This window comes from Mastigoproctus giganteus, chromosome 11 (assembly GCF_048544385.1).
Source record: "Mastigoproctus giganteus isolate SK-2022 chromosome 11, ASM4854438v1, whole genome shotgun sequence".
Classification (NCBI taxonomy): domain Eukaryota; kingdom Metazoa; phylum Arthropoda; class Arachnida; order Uropygi; family Thelyphonidae; genus Mastigoproctus; species Mastigoproctus giganteus.
The window spans coordinates 118,886,433-118,901,883 of record NC_143585.1 but is presented as its reverse complement, the minus strand read 5'-3'; positions in this window follow the sequence as shown (position 1 = coordinate 118,901,883).

Genomic DNA, 15,451 nt, shown 5'->3' with positions numbered 1-15,451 from the left:
TAGATCCTGGCATTCCTCCATTAATAATATATTGGACCATATCCTCCTACCTTCAACAATTCCACACACGCATGAACAGAGAACTCTCTGCGAGGAGAATGATAAATACTCCACCCAGACAGTGGAGCCCCCTTTCACGATAACAGAACTCAACATATCTGCAGCCAAAATGCAAAACAGGAAAACTCCCGGCGAAGATCAAATAGAGCCGGAAATACTAAAAAAGGCAGTGGAAATTATACCGGATACTATGTTAAACCTAGCAAATCAATGCCTCACAGAGGGTTTCTTTCCAACTTCGTGGAAGACAGCCCGAGTCAGACTTATCCTGAAAAACCCCACTAAACCCCAGGACATGCCAGGCTCATACAGGCCTATCGCTCTGCTGTCGATACTGAGCAAGCTCTTTGAGCGACTCATCTACCACAGAATTGAAAACCGTTACCAGAATGCTCAAATTATGCCAAGAAACCAATTTAGTTTCAGGAGGGGGTGCTCCACCACTGATGCCTTCGAGAGGATCATCGATGCAGTCAGAAACTGTAACAAGATATATTTCCTCCTCATCTCAATTGACTTCGCTGGAGCCTTTGACTCCCTCTGGTGGCCCAGTGTTCTAGCCAGGCTCCGACAGGCTGAAATCCCATCAAATCTATTTCGCTGCATGAAATCTTACCTGGAAAACCGAAGAATCACTGTCAGCACTCCCTTTACCTCTGCATCCAGACTGGTTTACAGGGGCTGCCCCCAGGGATCCGTCCTGGGGCCGCTCCTGTGGAACCTGGTGCTTGATGAGTTTTTAAACCTGGATGTTCCAAATGTCATTACACAGGCATACGCTGATGATCTGATTATGATGCTTCAAGCAGACAGCAGAGCTCAACTGGAGGCCATAGGCAATCATGCCACACACATGCTACAGGATTGGGCCAAGAGGAATCTTCTAACGATCTCAACCGAAAAAACAAACTCAATACTCCTCAGGGGTCACCCTGATCCTGGTAGACCTCCACTAATCAAAATAAATGGAGCGACCATCAAACTCAAACAGGAACTAAAATACTTAGGAATAACACTAGACCGAAACTTGAATTTCACATCTCATCTCTGTTATCTCAGAACAAAAACAAGAAGGCACTCGGCCCTGATAACCAAAATCACCAGGAGGGACTGGGGACTAAAGAAGAGGTCCCTTTTTCTTCTATACAAAGCTCTCTTCATCCCTATCCTTTCCTATGGTGCAGGCGCCTGGTATCAGAAAGCAAACACAGCAGTCAACAAGAAAAAGCTGGAGTCGATCCGCCGATCCATACTATTGACAACAACTAGAGCCTGCTGCACGGTGAGCACCCATGCGCTCCAGGTCCTGGCGGGCTTCCTTCCCTGGACCTGGAGATTGTGCGCTGTGGGCTGCTACACCAACATTCAAAAGGAAGAACCACAACTTATTTAGGCTACACAACAGATCCACAGAAAAACAAATCCTCAGAAAATAAGAGGTTAACGGAACACCTGCAATCTATCTGGCAAAATAGATGGAATCTTACCACAAAAGGTCAAGTCACCAAAAAATTTATACCCGATGTCAGCAGGGTATATCCTATTTCCCCGTCCTGGTTTTCCCCTGGCTTGCACACCACCTTCCTTCTTACAGGACACGGCTCCTTCAGAGGAAAACTCCATGAGCTGGGAATCTCTGACAACCCGAGCTGTAACTGCGGTCAGGAGGAAACATGGGAACATCTTATCCATGACTGTGACAACTACGAGGACCTCAGATGTCAGCTATATACACGCATCAACTCCTTGCTAAAAAACCGAGAAGAAATAATATTGCAAGAGGAAGATAATTACTGGGCTTTTACCATCTTTGCCCGCAAACTCTTTGAAAGACAAAGATCCATGCCACATCATCACTAACCTATGAAAACACAGACGTAACTACCTGAGATGACTGCGAAACTCTGAAATAGTGACCACCTGAAGCAGATACAACACATGAACGTAACAAACTGGACCTGACTTCTGGACTTGGACCTCCACTGGACCAATGCAAAGACGAGATTGAAACTTGGACTCGGACCTTGAAGATTGCATCTTATGATGCCATATAGCGGCCCGGCTCTGTCTAGCCTGCTTTTTACTCCTCTTTCCCTAGCAGGGGGGGAGGGGACGGCCTGCTGTCGCCTCCCCCTACTGCCACCCCTCTTTCTCCTCTGGTGGGGCATGGGCATGCCCTACTATTTCAACAGGGGTCATCTTCCCTATAGACCCCTTACTTCCAATTTCCAACCCCCCAGTCTTCCACCTCCCCTCCCATCTCTTTCTCTTTACAACAGCGCCTGCCCCACACGTCCAAATTTAAAACACCAAAATTCATGCCCGACCTATTAGGAAATATTATTACCTCCAGCACTTATCCCTTATAGCCCCTCTAAGTTGCGTGTAATGTACCATCTGTGCCCAAAAGAAAAGAAGAATTTTTTTTTTTTTTTTTTTTTTTTAAGGTCCTAGCCACTGAAATCTCAGGAAAATAGGTGGTAGGACCTGCCAGAGCAAACATTAAGGGAACACCTGGCTGGCCTCCACGTGGTGGAGTACGTAAACGACAGGTCCCATCTGGGGCCTGGCAGCTAACAAGCCAGAGGAACAAGGGGCACAACATATTACACATTACATGATCCACACACTTTTAAACCTCTGGCCTTGACAGCGTACTGTCCTCGATACAAAGAACATACGTGGAGATGGGGTAAATCCCTGGTGCCGTTAGACCCAAAAAATACTCTGTACTCTGACTTTTAATGGGGTCGTCTTCTCTATTGATCCCATTTCTTCTGTCTTTCTCCCCCCCAGTCTTCAGTCTCCACTCCCTCTCTATCTGCTCGCCAGCGTATACCCCACAGGTCAAAATTTAATAGTTCCAAATTAAGTTCGCTCACATTTCGGTCTTTCAATTTAGCGATCAACCGACGCAAACGTTTTTTTTTTTTTAGGTCCTAGCCACTGAAATCTCAGGAAACTAGGTGGCAGGACCTGCCAGAGTAAACTACAACTACTGGGTACCAGGTCTGCCTCCATGGGGTGAAGTGTGGGCAACGTCGGGCCTCAGCAGGGGTCTGGCGGCTAAATGGCCAGAAGAACAACGGTACACGACATCACACACCTCAAGATCCATATACTTTTAAATCTCTGCCCTTTACAATGAACTGTATCACACCACAATGTAAACTACACAGAGGTCGGGTAAACGCCTGGTGCCGTTCGACCCTAAACACACTTTACACTTTACCCCCCCAACCTTCTGCCTCCCCTTCCCCACTTCACCTATACAGGATGCGAACGCCCTACACACTAAATTTAATCTAGCCCAAAAATAATCTTCTAATCTTCGCCCAGTCTCGGCCCAATTATCCCACGCACTGCCCTGCTCCTGCCATATGAATGCATGCACATGTGCTGTATGCAAACATCCAAAGTAATTACGACTGCATGGATGCATTGGGATATGAGGATATGATGGTATACAGGCGACAATATCAGGATAGGAAAAATAGATATGTGGGGGAGATTCGGAGGACAAAGTCTCAGACTTGGCAAGATTTTGTTCAGGTAAAAGGGAATAAAGATCCTTGGGGTCTCCCCTACAAGATTATGATGGAAAAGGTACATGTTGAGCAAATAGCGTATTCTATTCAATTAGAAGGATCCGAGACAATGAACTGGGAGGATTCTATGATTAGAATCTTGAATGTCTTATTTCCAGGAGATAATGCTCAAGACGACTCACCGGGCCAGGCATGTACTAGGCAGGCAAATTTGGATTATGTTGCTAATGAAGAGGAGGGCGATTTCACACTGGAAGAGCTTAGTAACGCCTTGATGTTGGCTAAGAAAGGAAAGGCTCCATGCGGTGATGAAATCTTTATGGAGGTTGTACAGGAAATGGCAAAAAATTGGTCCTGGCTATTGCTCTCAGTATTTAATTCTTGTTTAAGAGAAGGGATATATCCAGATTGCTGGAAAAAAGCGACCTTGAAGTTGCTATTAAAAAAATAGGAATAAAGATGTGGCTAACCCTGGGTCATATAGGCCCATAGCCTTGTTGTCGGTGTTAGGAAAGACGCTGGAGAGATTGATGATAGGCAGAATTAATAAAAGATATTGGGAAGCAGGGCTGAATTCTCAAAAACAGTATGGATTTAAGGCTGGCAGGTCGACCCAGGATGCCTTGTCAGAGGTGCTCAGAGTCATTAAAAATAGTGAAAGTCGATATATATTGGGAATATTTGTTGACTTTAGGGGCGCCTTTGATCTCTTGTGGTGGGAGAGTATATTGGCAAGACTTAGGCAAATGAGATGCCCAGGAAACTTATATAGGCTGATGCGTAGCTACTTCTCCAACAGAATAGTGGAGGTGCGAAATAAATTTAGAGTGGTAAATAAAGTCATAGAGCGAGGTGCGCCACAGGGCTCGATATTCGAGCCTGTGGTTTGGAATCTCGTGCTTGATGAAATTTTGAATGAGAATTGGGGTGAGGAGGAGACAGTGGCTTTCGCAGATGATGTATTAATCATGGTTCAAGGTGATTCCAGGCTTAGTCTGGAAACAAATGCACAGATAGCTTTGGAAAAGTTGGATGACTGGTCTCTCTTAAATAAGTTAACTATATCAAAAGAGAAGACAGTTTGTATGTTACTTAGGGGCAGATTGAGTGGTAATAGAAATCCCACTGTAAGGGTGAAGGGGCGGTCCCTTAAATATTGTACTCAAACGAAGTATTTGGGGATAATGTTGGATTAGCGACTTAATTTTGTTCCCCATGCGAAGTACTTGCGTGAGAAGGTGAAAAAAGTATATAGAAGAATCAAAGGAATTGTACGAGTTGAGTGGGGTTTACGAGGGAAGGCTATAGTTGTTATATCAATGTATATATTTACCAATTGTCACGTATGCGTGCGGAGCGTGGGGAACGGCTATTGCTCATGTATTTGTTAGAAGACATCTGAGCGCCTCACAAAGACTGGCATTGTTAGCAGTTTCTCGGGCTTGCAGAACTGTGTCCACTGAGGCTTTGCAGGTTATTACAGGAAAAATGCCAGTTGATCTGGTGATTGCAAAGCGGTTTTTGATATACCATACAAAGAAGAATTCTCCTGCAGAGTTATGTAGTATTAGGGCTTGTCCTGATGAGGGAAAAACTTATGAATTGCAGGATTTGAAACTGGAACGCAGGCGATTCCAGAGAGAAATAGAAGATGTATGGTGGAGCCGGTGGGCACAGTCTGATGCCGGTACGGATACTTACCAGTTTCTTCCTGATGCCTTGACATTGGTGAATAAAGAGAAGTGGCCTATGTTAGGATTGTTTCCAGCTATGTTGATAACTGGGCATGGACTCGGGGTTAAGTTGCATAATTTGGGACTGACGCAGAGCGATAGCTGTGATTGTGGACAGCCAGAGTCTAGTGAGCACATGTTATTGAGATGCCCTCTCTATGAGCAACATAGGGAACGATTAAGACAAAAAGTTGGTGGAGGGATATTGGAGCCGTGCAGGCTCCTTAGGAACCTAGCAATTTACAAAGAATTTTTAGATTTTGTCAATGAAGTGTTTAAAATTAGAAATGTACAACATGATGGATGATGTATAATGTTATAAAGAAATTAGATTTTTATAGAAATGTTTAAATGGTGCAGAAGTTGATGTTTTTATGAGAGATTTTATTCTGGAGCTTATGGGCGTATATACAATTGATAGTAGACGACCCACCTCCCCGCGGTAGGGGCGGTAACTGTTCCCACAATAGCTAAATTTTTTAGCTGGTGGGAGCAGGCTAAGTGGTCGATTTTAGTTTTTCTTATGACAAGTGGTTGTTTTTAAATTTAGTTACTTTTGTTGATGAACGTTTGCTCGTGAAACAAATTAGTATAATATGATGATGATGATGCATGGATGCATATATATGTATCACTGTTGTGTATATGTGCATATATATGTATGTTCTGATATGTGTATGTGTACACAAGTTTTTTTTTTTTTTTTTTAGGTTCTAGTCGCCGAAATCTCAGGAAATTACGCAGCAGGACCTGCCAGAGTAACTTAAGTCTACTGGGTTCCTGGTCTGCTTCCACGTAGCGAAGGTGGGGCAACGCTGGGCTCCAGCGGCTAAATGACCAGATGAACGGTACACGACATTACACAGGTACGATACCCAAACACTTTTAAACCTCTGGCATTCCCGATAAACTGGTACACCCCACAAAGAAAGTAACGCGGAGATGGGGAAACCCTGGTGCCACATGACAACAATATACCATCAGGACCCCACAAGGAGACTATACAACCACTTGGAAGCAATCGATGAGTAATATACTCGACACAATTTTCAAGGAACCCGTGACTCAAACTCTGCAAGAACAACATAAAATCTGCGAAGAAAATGAAAAATATATCACCCCTGTGCTTTATCCCCCCCCCTTCACTCTGATCCTGGCTACCAGGATCAGAAACCGCAAATGCCCGGGACTTGATATGATCGAACCGGAGACACTGAAAAAAATAGCAGAAATTTCCCGGCAAATCCTACTCACCTTCTACAACAGATGATTGGAAACAGGGAAATTCCCTGCGGTGTGGAAAACTGCAAACACCAAGCTAATTCTGATTGTTTGTTATTTGCTTTTTAGGAGCATTAGCAACTAAGGCCATATTGCTCCGGGATATGCGGTGGTCATTCCCTGACCTTTCCGCATCCTCCGTATTTGGTGGTGACGGGCTCGAACCCCGGTCTAATCAAGAAGCGTGTGCTACGCACTGCTGCTCCTTCCCACCTGGCTACGGAGGCGCCAAGCTAATTCTGAAAAACCCTACTAAGAACCCTGAGTGTCCAGCATCATACAGACCCATCACGCTGCTCTCAGTATCCAGTAAAATATACGAGAGGCTGCTCCACATGCAGATACAGAACCACTAAGAAAGGGCAGACCTGGCAGCTAAAAATCAGTTTGGCTTTAAGCCAAGATCCTCTACGGTAGATGCCCTTGGAGATCTGCTTAGGAGAGCACAAGAGTGCAGGAAAAAATATCTATTAGTCATTTCATTCAATTTTGCCGAGGCATTCGACTCACTTTGGTGGCTGAGCGTCCTAAGCAGACTGAGAGAAGCTGCAGTACCCATCAACTTATACAAAGCAATGGAAGACTACCTTTCAGGCAGAAGAGTGGAAATAAATACAAATTATCAAAAAATCACAAGAAATGTACACGGGGGCTATCCGCAAGGGTCTGTCTCGGGGCCTCTCCTTTGGAACATGGTTTTGGACAAATTCCTGTGCCAGGACCTGGGGCTGGCTGAGGCCCAGCCTTTGCGGATGATCTCATTGTTACTATTGAGGCGGATTCCAGAGTCCAACTGGAAAACAGGATTGGGAAAACAGGGCCACAAAAACCAGCTAAAAATTGCACCTCCTCCTTGAATTTACCAAATTCTCCACCTTTGCTACATTTACAGGTAACATATTTCAACATTCAACAAATTCTTTCCTCGTTCACCAACAAGAATATTCCTGCCATATTCATTTTGCTACTCTCCTTTCAAAGCTTTATACATTTCGATTAAATCCCGAGGCGAGGCCTCCTCCAGAGCGTCTAGTTACTAAGTTCTGTAGAACGCATCCTCTAAGCCAGTCCTAATAGCTATAATGCTTAGCACTCTTCAATCTTGTCACCCTTCGTTGCATTCTCTAGAAGTTCTATATCCATTTTTATCTGTGGCCACCAGGACTTGGAAACATATTGCAAGTGTGGTATCGCCATCGTCTTACAAAGAGGAATAATAAGCTCCCTCTTCCTACTTGTAAAATTCCTATAATTCCTACAAATCACAAAACACCACGTGTCTCTTTCTTGCTGTCTGTTTACACTGCGTACACTTCGTGTATTTTCGTATCGTAAGCCCCAAGTTTTTCTCACTTTCTCACGTCAGCACCAATACAGAACCACTGATACGTAGAAATCTCTCAACTGAAGATGAATCCCGTTTCCAACTCTATCACGTTGATAGGCGTACCCACATTTGGAGAAAGCAACAGGAGGCCATGGCACCCGGATGCACTGTTGGTGTTCAGCAAGCTGGAGGCGGTGGTGTTATGATTTGGGGGCTATTTTCATGGCACGCCTTGTGTCCATTGATAACCGTTAATCAACGCCTACCTTTCTATCAGAGTTGACTAAGTGCATCCTCTAGCCCCTTCATCATGACAATGTATCCAAGCAACTCCGGTATCTATCAACAAGACAAAGCTGCAAGTTCCGACAGGTTGCTAACTTGTTTCAAGAACATAACAATGAATTCTCTGTCCTTCCAACTGACCAATCTCAATCCTACTGAGTTTGTTTGTTACCTAATAGAAAAGGACATTCGATGCAACAATCATCCACCTGACAATGTGCGTGAATTAATGGACACATTGTCAAACGCATGGGTAAGACTACCACAAGTCATCCTGCCATACCTTGTGAAGTCCATGCCAAGATAGGTACGGGCTGTATTATGGGCAAAATATAGCTCCACGAGGTATTAAGTAGGTGTTGCTAATGAAAAGCCACCTCAGTGTAATAGTACTAATGGAGTACTATTTTTTTTTTTTCCTTTTGGTAGTTATTGGCGCATCGGTTTCTGTGGCCATAATGCACCTCCCAAGGTTTTTGCAGTACTTTGATCCAAGCCCGAGGCGGGATTCGAACCCGCGACCTCTGGGTTGCCAGGTAGGCGCTTTACCCACCCGGCTAGCCCGGTCAGCAGAGTTTGTTTCTTTGTTTGTTATTTGGTTTTTAGGAGCATTGGCAACTAAGGCCATATTGCTCCGAGGTCGGCGGAGTACTATTATGTACTAATACACTAATGGAGTACTATTATGTACTTATACACTAATAGAGTACTATTATGTACTAATACACTAATAGAGTACTATTATGTACTAATACACTAATAGAGTACTATTATGTACTAATACACTAATAGAGTACTATTATGTACTAATACACTAATAGAGTACTATTATACACTAATACACTAATAGAGTACTATTATACACTAATACACTAATAGAGTACTATTATACACTAATACACTAATAGAGTACTATTATACACTAATACACTAATAGAGTACTATTATACATGAGTCCACCCAGAGAGAAGGGACGAAGAATGTCATTACAGTAAGTACAGAGTGTTCGGGAGAGACAGGGGTCAAAAGTGAAGGGTGTCAAGAAGTGAAAGAGTACAACAAAAATTTCTTTAAGCAATTTGAATCGACCGCCAAATGCAATTACCTCATTATGGGCGACTTCAACCTGCCTCTTACAGATTGAAAATCGTAGCCTGCCAATAAGACCTTGGGGCAGCAGACTTTTGGACCATTTGGATGATTACTATTTTTTTCAACAGATCAGAAAAGTATAAGGGGCACTAATATCCTCGACTTGGTTCTCACTCAGGATCCAAATTGCATCCAAATTTTGAAAGTGCAGGAACCAATGACCACAACATCAACACAGATGGTGTCATTTCTGTGGGAAACGGTGAGCGGCTTCAATTTCAAGAGGGGACTACAGTGGGTTAGGTAATTTTTTGGACTTAGTCTAAATGGGGGCACAACTATAGGCTATTTGGTGGATTCCAGTGAAGAAGTTTCGTAAAAGAAAATGTCCAAGTAAAGTTAAGAGAGGTTAAGGGTTTAACTCAACAAAATAAAAAAACATAAATAAAAGCAGGGATAGTTAAAGACCATCGCAAGACGCTGATTTATATGAATATTATAAACATACATTTAGCAAAACCACGGATAAGGCAGGCGAAAGCTGAATACAAGAAATCAGTAGCAAAGAGAACTAAAATGGTTAGAGTTCTTTCGTAGGCGAATATGAAGAAGAAGAGATTAAATCAGATTAGTCCTTTACTTGATCGAAATGAAGGATAACAGAAAACCCAATAGAAGTGAAAGACTAGTTGAATAGGCACTACAGATGAAAGGCCATTCGAACAACGAAGGAACAGAGGCAAGGAGTCAGGTGAAAAAAGCTGCTAAATTAAGTGATATAGCACCTCGGAAAGCAGTCCATTGGAAAACCTACTGAAGTTCAGCGAAGCTATAAAATTTTGTTATACTGAAGAAAAAAGGCTGCATTGAGGGTATCATTAGACTCCGCAACAATCCCCTCCCCCACGAACTGAAGAATTACTAATGTGTACCCAAACCACAAAGGAGGTGCGAAAGACGTGGTGCACAACTATACACTCAGTAGCCATTTTATTATGTACGCCTACCTAATAAGTGAGTAAGTCCCCCTTTCATTCTTCATAACAGCCTAGATTCGTCATCGCATGGACTCACTCAGGTGTTGAAGGCGAGCTACAGGGATGCTGGTCCATGTTTACTCAACTGTTCCACACAATTTCTGTATATTGGCTGGTTGTAGATCTGTGCTCAAACGCAAGAACTCGTTCAGGTCATTCTGCTAGTGCTCAGTTGGATTGAAAGCTGGTGACCAGAGAGGTTATCTAGCTGCGAATTGGAAGAACCCATTCGCAGATAGATACGCTGCAGCCAAGACGAAACGTGCCTTGTCGGAAACAACTTCCAGATAACCTGTGGCATCGAAATGTTGCTCCATTGGTACACCAAGTCTCCGCGGTGCACCAATAAACACTCCCCACCCTATTAAACGGCCACCACAACCTGTATTGTTGACACACAACGGGATGGATCCATTTACTCATGCTGTTTTCGCCATATTCTGCCCTCCATTCTTATCCTCCACTGTCTGGTGTTGGTGTTCTTGAGTCCACTGTAACCATATCGTCTTATTTTTTGCTGATAGGAGTGGAATCCAGTTCTGTCGTTGGATGCAATATCTCATCCGTAACAAGGATGAATTGTGCATTCTGAAATGCCTCTTTGATTACCACTTTTGGGTTGTTACTTGACCGCCTGTACCGTTTCTGCTATCCTGCACAAGTCTTGTCAGCATCCATTGGCCTCTTACATCAACGAGCGATTTCTGACATAGAATCGTTATTGACAGGATATTACTTAGTTATTGCACCAATCTCGATACAGCCAAGACAGTCGTATTTGAAAACCTAATCAGGGCTGAAGTTTCCGAGATAGTCATCCTGGAGCAGACTACCATATCACAATCAGAGTTACTTAAACCTTTTGCATTGTCCACTCTCTCAGTGAATTGCATACCTACAAGATCCCTACGTATTTCCCACCTGCTTTACATAGCATGGTACGAACACGTGATGCTGTTACTGAAGGAGCACTCCATTTGTTGAAAAGGATGGGTGTACCAAATAAAGTGTAGCCACTCAATGTGGATCAGTATACCCTTGATTAAAAACCATAGAATCTGCGGTTAAGGCACATCTTGGTAGGAACAGTATCCTTAATAAATTACAACATCGATTTGTGAAGTGGAAGTCTTGCCTTACTAATCTATACTGAATGGCCACTTTATTATGTACACCAATCATTTTCATGTAAGGCAGCACTCCTTCAGTGGCATCACACGTTCGTACCATGGGATATAAAGCATATCAGTCAGTATTGTACGTAGAGATGTACATAAAGTCCCGCCTAAAAGTTTGGAATCACAGTATATGAAAACGGTTTTCGTTAATTTTTTTGAAATTGGCTATGACAATGTATTGTTTTATTAATCATTGAAAAAATTTACAGCAAAAAAAAAAAAAAAAGATTAATATAAATATACTGATTTTTCATTAAAATGTCTCCACGAGATTTTATCATTGCCTTAAACAGACGTGGCATTCTGGCGATTAATGTTATAACAGTGTCCTAACATTATTCCAAGCGATCCGCAAGGTTTGCAATAAATTTTGTGAAGCTGAGTAGACTTCACGGACTTACGTTACTAATATGTTTATATTAATTATGCCTGTACGTTTTTTTTCCCCCCGCTGGCTTCCTGTGGATTCAGGTTGCGGGATAATACCTCGTATTTGGGAGTTATGTCCTGGGGTGTGTGTGTGTGTGTGTGTGTGTGTGTTTTTGTTTTTATTTTTATTTATTTTATTTCATTTATTATTATTTATTTTTATTTTTTTTTAATTTATTTTTTTTGCGAGCTCTTAGGAGTGGGCATCCTAGGGGCGGGATGCTGGCACCTGCTAGTCTTGCACTTCACTAATGGGTGCGGGAGCTAGGTACATATCGTACCGTCTGTGATAGCAGACCCAGGTCTGGATTTTCGTGCCAGGGCAGGCACCGGGTGTTATTTGCCTAATTGTGGCTATCACCTGGTGGTTGAGTGGCCTGTTCACTACAGCATACTACACACATTTTTACGCACACTTATGTTAACACGCCACCATATATAGATGAGTAATATGCCTACACTTATATCCTCCTATTTACGCTGCTCAGAGAATTTTATATCCGCCTGTGTCATAACCCCCAGGTTCCTTTCTACCTCTACTGTTTTTAATTCAACATCAAGTAGCGGGAAAGTTATTTTTGGGGTGCTATTCCCCAAGCGTAAGAGCTTTCACTTTTGCTGCATTAAAACATAGCTGCCACTTTTCTGGTCATGCCAGATTCCTATTGAAGTCAACCGTGAAGGAACGCTGCTTGGCACTGATCATTAACGACTCTTCAAACCTTTACATCATCTGCAAATTTTGACATCGCGCGCTTTATTCCTTCGTCGAGTTGTTTATGAAATTCAGAAAAAAGTGGCCCAAGAACCGATAGTTCAGGGACCCTATTTCTGACGTTACACCAATCTGAAGAATATCCATTAATTACAAATCTCTGCCAACCTGGGTTCATCTTGCTAGTAAGCCCAACATGTTCTAGTTTATACAGTAACCTCTCATGAGGTACTAATTCAAATTACTTATTAATAAACTATGTCAAATATATTCCCTACGTCCAGCTCACAAGTAAATGTGTCAAAAATAGATTAGCAGGTTAGTTTGAACATGATTTTTCTTTAATCCAACCATGCCATTTCTATCTAAATGTCACTGGATTGCAACCCTTAATCACTGCCTCCAAGATTTTCCCTACCACTGAAAGACTAACCGATCTATAGTTAGACTTCACTCTTAGAAGCGCTTTTATGTATTTGCACTTCTCCAATCCAAAGGAATCTCTCCCGAGTCCAATGATGCCTTCATAATTAACCTCAATGGTTCAAATGCATTCTCTGGCTACCTCCAGTATTACTAGGTATATGCCATCAAGGAGCCGTATTAGGTATGTTGAGGGTCTGATGGCTCCTGGGATTTATCCCATCTCCGCGTATGTTCTATATATCGTACAAGCTAGGGATTTAAAAGTGTGTGCTGTATGTACTATGTAGTATGTTGTGTCCATTGTTCGTTAGGCCTGCTATCCACCGGGCCCCTAGTGAGACCCGACTTTACCAATACCACCCACGGGGAGGCCGGCCGGGTGTTACCAAATATTTGTACTCTGGCGGGTCTTGCCACTTACTTTCCTGGGATTTGAGTGGCTAGGACAAAACAACAACAACAACAAAAAAAAAAAAAAACATCGCGGTCGAAATTAGAGATCCTTAACAAGTTAGTATTAATATATGCGACGTGGGGCTGTGCGGTAAAAGTGAGTTCGGGCAAGAATTTTGATGTTCCTTTTAATTTTTGACGTGTAGGGCTAAACGCCGTGGAAAACAAAAGTTTGGGGAGAGGCTGAAGACTGGGGAGAAGAAATTGGAAGTAAGGGGCCGATAGAGTAGGTGGCCCCCTGCAAGAGGGAGATATGTCCGTGCACCACCAGAGTGAGCAAATTGGGAAGGCGAGGAGAGGCAAGCCTCCCCCCTCCACAAAAGTTTGGAAAGAAAGATCCGCTAAAGGGAGTGCGGATTTGGGTTGCCAAATAGACTGTCCCGCGGGAGAGTGCCATCTTATATCATCTCCGTCAGTTTGCAGGCACTGAAAAGCTGGCCGTTGAGTCTCGTCCGGGTGGGCCACTAATAGGAGGTTAAATCTAGGATGTCATCTTTTCAGACTCATATAGTCCGGGTCCATATTCTTGATTATGACCCCAAGGTCATAATCAAGAATATGGCTGTCACTATGGGGATTTATCCCTTCCCTGATGTTTACTAGCCTTTACACTACGTTTTGTCATTATGTAGGGGTCTATGCTGTAAGGTCTTGGGGCAGTGTCCCTTTGTTCTGATGCCATGACTATTTAAAGGTGTTTTTGATTTCCATTGGCGGTAATTATGCCTGTTGTGGTTAGACAATATATTGTCACTTGTTTTTTTACAGTGAATTTTGTAGTCAGTCCAAGGTCTGTATAGTCGGCTCCTGTGTCGTCTCGCTGCTATTTGCAGGTTTGGTTTGTCTCATTCCGTTAAGGTCTTCTGTATATGGCGGTTAGTGTTTGGCACCTGGTAAATAATCCCTGGGCAAAATCAGTTAAGGCTAAGTATTCCTCTTGCGTATCTAGTAGATGTGACTCACGATCCCTCGGTAGATAGTGAACTCTAGTCATTCGTCTGCATCTAAGATCTTCGTATTGGGCACACTCAAACATATTGTGCACTCAGCTTTCTTGTTCCCCGCACGTACAGCGGGGGTCCTCCACTGTTCCCAATGCTGCACGCTTTGCATTGAAAGTCCCATGGCCCGTAAGGAGGTAGTTCATGTAAAGTCCGGGTTGCCGCCAGGTTGGGAGAATGGGTTATACTCTGTCTAGTCCAGGATGAACTTTTTGGTGATATTCCCTTTTGTTGTGTTTGTCCGGGGGTATTGCCAGGTTTGTTTTAGGTATTTCTGCAGCCTCTTCTTTTCAGCTTTGTGGGTTGCGCTGTTATCCACTGTGTAGTCTAGATGGGTGCAAGGCATTCCTTTGGTTATATAATAGGTTATTCCAGTGCGTATGATGTCCAGGTCAAGGGGAAGGGCCAAGACCTATAGGGCAACAGTGCTAGTGGTGCTGCAGGCTCTGGTAATGGATAACAGGGTATTTCTATAGATCGAGTCAATTATGCGTCTATTTACGGCGGTTGATGCCTTGTGATACCAAACCGCAGAGGCGTGTGTTATAGCTTGTAGGAATGTCGTTTTATAATATAAGGAGAGTACGTGACGTTTAAGTCCCCAGTCACGACGGATCACACGGGCTAACAGTGCAGAATACTTCTTTATCTTTGTCCTTAGATGTATGAGATGCTGCTTGAAGAAATGATTACAATCTAATATCACCCCCAGGTACTTAAACTGGCTTTGGAGTTTAATTGTGGTGTTGTTCACCTTTATTTGAGGCGGCCTGCACAGGTTAAGGTTACTAATGCCTTTCAGTAAGATTGAGGATGTCTTAGTCGGTGAGATTTTTAGGCAGTCTAAGAAGGTCCAATCCTGTAGTATCTTGATGGTATGATTTGT